Consider the following 6026-nt stretch of genomic DNA (forward strand, 5'->3'; position numbering starts at 1 on the left):
AAAGATTTGGCAGTCATTCAAAGCAGAACAAAGAACAATGCAGCATAGAAGTTGACCCATCGGCCCTCCAAGTTTGTGCCGACACATTGTGCCCTTCCATAGAACATGGGAAATTATTGGCAGGTAGGATCAAGGAAAACCCTAAAGCCTTCTATAGGTATATCAGGAATAAAAGAATGACTAGAGTAAGATTAGGGCCAATCAAAGATAGTAGTGGGAAGTTGTGTTTGGAATCTGAGGACAGAGGGGGAAGCGCGTAATGAATACTTTTTGTCAGTATCCACCATTGGAAAAGGACAATGTTAGTAAGAATACGGCTACAAGGTTATTTGGGATTGAGGTTGACAAAGACAAGGTTTCAGCAATTTTGGAAAATCTGAAAACAGATAAGACCCCTGGGCCAGATGGGATTATCCTCGGATTCTCTGGGAAGCCAGGGAGGAGATTGCAGAGCCTTCGGCTTCAATCTTTGTGTCGTCATTGTCAACAGGATGATGACTGAAAACTGGTAGGATAGCTAATGTTGTTCCCTTGTTTAAGAAGGGGAGTCAGGACAGCCCTGGGAATTGTAGGCCTGTGATCCTTACTTCAGTTGTGGGTAAGGTGTTGGAAAGGCTTATAAGAGATAGGATTTATAATTATCTGGAAAGGAATAACTTGATTAGGGATAGTCAACACGGTTTTGTGAAGGGTAGGTCGTGCCTCGCTAACCTTATTGAGTTCTTTGAGAAGGTGTCAAAACAGGTAGATGAAGGTAAAGTGGTTGATGTGGTGTATGGGAACTTCAGTAAGGCATTTGATGAAGTTCCACACAGTAAGCTATTGCACAAAATATGGAGTTTTGGGATTGAAGGCGATTTAGTGGTTTGGGTCAGCAATTAGCTAGCTGAAAGAAGAAAGAGGGTGGTGCTTGATGGGAAATGTTCATCCTGGAGTTCAGTTACCAGTGGTGTACTGCAAGGATGTGTTTTGGGACCACTGCTGTTTGGCATTTTTATAAATGATCTGGATGTGGGCATAGAAGGATGGGTTAGTAAATTTGGGGATGATGCTAAAGTAGGCAGAGTTGTGGACAGTATTGAAGAATGTTGTCGGTTACAGAGGGACGTAGATAAGATTTAAAGATGGGTTGAGAAATGAAAAATGGAGTTTAATGTGAAAAAGTTTGAGGTAGCTCACTTCGGAAGAAATAACAGGAATGCAGAGTACTGGACTAATGGTAAAATTCTTGGCAGTGTAGATGAACAGAGAGATCTCGGTGTCTGGGTGCAAAAATGCTTGAAAGTTGCCACCCAGGTTGATGGGCTTGTTAAGAAGGCATATGGTGTGTTGGCGTTTATTGGTAGGGGGATTGAGTTTCGGAGCCACGAGGTCATGCTTCAGCCGTACAAAACACTGATAAGGCCGTACCTGGAGTATTGTGTGCAGTTCTGGTCACCGCAATGTAGGAAGGAAGTGGAAGATTTGGAAAGGGTTCAGAGGAGATTTACTAGGATGTTGCCTGGTATGGAGGAAAGGTCTTACAAGGAATGGCTGAGGGAGCTGAGGCTGTTTTCGTTGGAGGGAAGAAGGTTAAGAGGTTACTTAATTGAGACATGTAAGATAATCAGAGGGTTAGATAGGGTAGACAGTGAGAGCCTTTTTCCTGGTGAAGGCTAACACAAAGGGACATTGCTTTAAATTGAAGGGTGATAGATTTAGGACAGATATCGGGGTAGATTCTTCACTCAGAGTAGTAGGGGCATGGAATGGCCTGCCTGCAACAGTAGTAGACTCGCTGACGTTAAGGGCATTTAAATAGGCATTGGACATACATAGGGATAATAATGGAACGATGTAGGTTAGATGGGCTTCGGATTATTTTCACAGGTTGGTGCAACATTGAGGGCCGAAGGGCCTGTACTGCACTGTAACGTTCTATGTTCATACTAAAACTGTCCTCACTTACAGGATCTGCATCACTCTATTCCCTTGTTATTCATGTATTCATCCAGGTGTTTCTTGAATGCTGCTGTTGTGTCTGCTTCCACCACCATCTCTGGCAGTGCCTTCCACACACTCACCACTCTATGTGTGAAAAACTTGCCTCACGCATCTCTTTTAAACTTGCTTCAACCTGTGTCCCTAGTAATTGACCCCTCTACCCTGGGAAAAAGCCTCATACTACCAATTCTATCCTTGCCATTCACAATCATATAAACTTCTATTGGGTCGCCTTAACCTCCTGCACTCCAGTGAAAACAAACCAATCTATCCAACCTTTCTTCATAGCTAAAAGCCCCCATACCAGGCAACATCTTGGTAGATGTCTTGTGTACCCTCTCCAAAACATCCCATGCTTCTGGTAGTGTGGTGACCAGAACTGTGCACAAAATTCCAAGTCTGACCCAACTAGAGTTTTATTAAGCTACAGCATAACTTGTCTATCCTTATATTCAATGGCCTTTCCAATGAAGGCAAGCACGCCATAGGCCTTTTTTTTGCTCCCTTATCTACTTGAGTTGCCACCTTCAGTGATCTGTGGACTTGCACGTTCAGATCCTTCTGCATGTCAGTACCCCTAAGGGAGTATTCATCTCATTGTGGTTTGTGAGACCTTGTTCTTAGTAGAATGGATGACTGAGCTTCCAAATAATTTGTTGTAATGTGAAGTGCTTTAGAGTGTTTTCTGAGAGAAATCATAATGTGTCATATAAATGCAAGCTTTTCATCAGGCAGTTAGATATCTAAATGAGAACTGTACCCACAGCAGCTTTAATATAAGTATCCATGTTTTAATGACAAGATTATTTGATTTGATAAAAAAAACTACAGGGATGAGAGGAGAATGATTTAGACTTCTGATAGTGTTTAAATTGAATTTATTCTAATACTGTCTGCCAGAAATCGTGCAGCTTTGATCCTGTCTGTCTGTTTGTACTGTTTACCTGAGCTACTTGTCAGTTTGAAAGATTAATCAGAGGGCTTCCTTGGGAAAAAAATCAAATTACTGTTGCTCCATGAATTTTCTTCCAGCATTTTTCATCTTTCCTATACTGCCTTGGGGCATAGGGCATTTTCAATGTCAGCAAATTTATAGATTCTATTGAAATCCAATCCCAGATTTACATTTTCCATCCATTATCCCCTTATGTCTCCTTTCCCCAGGAATGAAGAGAGATAAAACCATACTGAGCCATTCTCTGTACCTCTTAACAAAGCAGAAAATATATAATTTATCTCAAAAATGTTACATGTGAAACAAAACCTTTCTTGACCACTTACAGCCCTGTTAAAGAAACTTCCCAACACCCCCCCCCCCCCCAAAATGATGTCCTATGTGGATGTAAGTTTGCTCACTGAGCTGGAAGGTTTGTTTCATCACCATGCTGGGTAACATCATCAGTGAGCCTCCAGTGAAGCACCGGTGTTCTGTCCCACTTTCTTTCATGTATCTCGGTCTGTTAAAGTGGGTGATATCATTTCCTGTTCTCAGAGATTGGTAAATGGGATCCAAATCAATGTGTTTATTGATGGAGTTCTGGTTTGAATGTCAGGCCTCTAGGAATTCCTGTGCGTGTCTCTGTTTAGCCTGTCCCAGGGTGGGTGTGTTAACCCAATCGAAAGAGTGTCCCTCATTGTCTGTGTATAAGAATACTAATGATAGTTGGATGTGTCTTTTGGTGGCTAGTTGGTGCTCGTGTATCCTGGTGGCTAGTTTCCTGCCCCTCTGTCCGATGTAATGTTTGATGCAGTCCTTGCAGGATACTTGGTATATGATGTTCATTCTGCTGGTTGTTGGTACAGGGACCTTGAGATTCACTGAGAGCTGTTTCAGTGTGTTGGTAGGTTTGTGGGCTACCATGATGCCTAGGGGCTGGTGTAGTCTGGTCGTCCTGTCCAAGATGTCTTTGATGTATATTAGGGTGGCTAGAGTCTCTGGGTGTGTTGTGTCTTCTTCCCATTTTGGTCTGTTGTGTAAGAATCAGTGGACTGTGCTTATCGGGTACCTGTTGTTCCTGAATACATTGTGTAGGTGTTTTTCTTCGGCTTCTCGTAGTTCCTGGGTGCTGCAGTGTGTTGTGGCTCATTTAAATCGTGTCCTGATACAGGTCCCTTTGTGGGTGTTGGGATAATTGCCCCTGTAGTTGAGTATCTGGTCTGTGTGTGTGTGTGTAGCTTTCCTGTAAATGCAGGTCTGTAGCTCTCCATTGGCTCTTGGTTTTACTGTGACATCGAAGAAGGGGAGTCAGTTATTGTTCTCTTCCTCTTTGGTGAATATTATACTGATAAGAATGTTGTTTATGTCTTTGTGGATTTCTTCTGATTTGTTGATTTCGTGATGACAAAGGTGTCATCCACATAGTGGACCCAAAGCTTGGGTTGGATCGTAGGCAGGGCTGCTCGTTCCAACCTCTGCATTACTGCTTCTGCTAAGAAGCCTGATATTGGTGATCACATGGGTGTTTGGAGGTCTTGTCATTGAAGGTGAAGTGGGTTGTGAGACACAGGTCTACTAGTTTGAGGATGTTGTCCTTGCTGATGGAGTTGGTGCTGTCTGGTGTTTGTGTCCTTGGTTTGTCTAGTAGTGCGGTCAGTGTTTCTTTGGCCAGGGTGATGTTAATTAATGTGAATTGGGCTGTTACATCAACGGAAATCATGATCTTGTCATCTCTACCTTGCTGTTTTTGATGATATTCAGGAATTCCTGGGTGGAGTGGCATGAGTCGTCTTCTGGGTATTTCAGTTTGTGTTGGAGTTCCTTTGCTAGTCTCTATGTCGGTGTGCCGGGGGTCAGACTGTGGATCTGAGGGGGACCCCTGGTTCGTGTAATCTGTAGAAGTGGGGTGTGTTGGATCCATGAGGTTTCATTCTTTGTAGGTCTGTCTTGTTAATTTCATCTGCTTTGTGCAGTTTCCTCAGGGATGCTGTAATACAGTTTTCTAGCTATGGAGTCAGGTCCATTGCCACCTGTTGGTATCGCCTAGTAGTGTGTTTGGTTTTTCAGTGTATTGTATTCTGTTCATGCACCCTTTGTCTGCTGGTAGGATTACAATATCTCTGCTTTTTCTAAGTAATTCCAAGGCTTTCCTTTCCTGTGCGTTGAGGGTGTTCCCTTTTTTCCTGCCTAGTGTTGGTGCCACTGTCTGTCTAATGGCCTGCTGGGTTTCTTCTGTAAGTCCGTTGTCTTTCAGGATGGATTCCAATGCTGCTAAGAAGTCCTTTTTGTCCATGTCCAAGGGGTTGAAGTCCATCTCTCGTACTAGCCTTTTTCCATGTCTGAGAGTGTTTGGTCCGACAGGTTCTTTATCCAAGTCTCTGAATTGTTCCTGTTATTGCTGTATGTGAGCTTGGCCAGTTTTTCTTGTAGGACTAGTCTTTTCTTTGTCTTGGACCGCTGTTGTTTAATGTTGATGGTTTGTTCTAGTGTACCGATCCATTCCTGGTCAGTTGCACTGGCGTACTGAGTTTCTTGGCATGAAATTTACCATTCGTATTTGTGGAGTCGGTTGTGGGCATCATTTGTCATTTCTTGTAACATTCTGAGGCTGATCTGTTCTGCTGTTCTTCTGGCTTGTGGGGTGTTAAAAGGTGGTCTGTATTTGAGACATTGTGCTAATACCTGCTTCCTGAGGCATATGTGTAGCAAATACAGTTTGCAAGTGGTGCTCAGTTGGATGGCATTGGTTTCCCATCTTGGGTTAGTTTGAGCCTATTGTGCCCATGGGTGTTCCGCATGTTAGCTCCAAGCTAGAGCTACAGTTATAGTCATAGAGTCATAGAGTCATATAGCATGGAAACAGACCCTTCGGCCCAACTCATCCATGCTGACCAGATTTCCCAAACTGAACTAGTCCCATTTGCCTGCATTTGGCCCATTTCCCTCTAAACCTTTCCTATTCATGTACTTGTCCAAATGTCTCTCATTGGTTATAATTATACCCTGATGGAGAACTGAGTGAAACAACCCAGTTGAGTTTGGCAATCTCAACTCAGATATAGGTTCCTGCTGTCCACAGTGTAGAGTATCTGCATGTGTGTGCTCA

Source organism: Chiloscyllium punctatum, chromosome 13 (genome assembly GCF_047496795.1).
Source record: "Chiloscyllium punctatum isolate Juve2018m chromosome 13, sChiPun1.3, whole genome shotgun sequence".
NCBI classification, from domain to species: domain Eukaryota; kingdom Metazoa; phylum Chordata; class Chondrichthyes; order Orectolobiformes; family Hemiscylliidae; genus Chiloscyllium; species Chiloscyllium punctatum.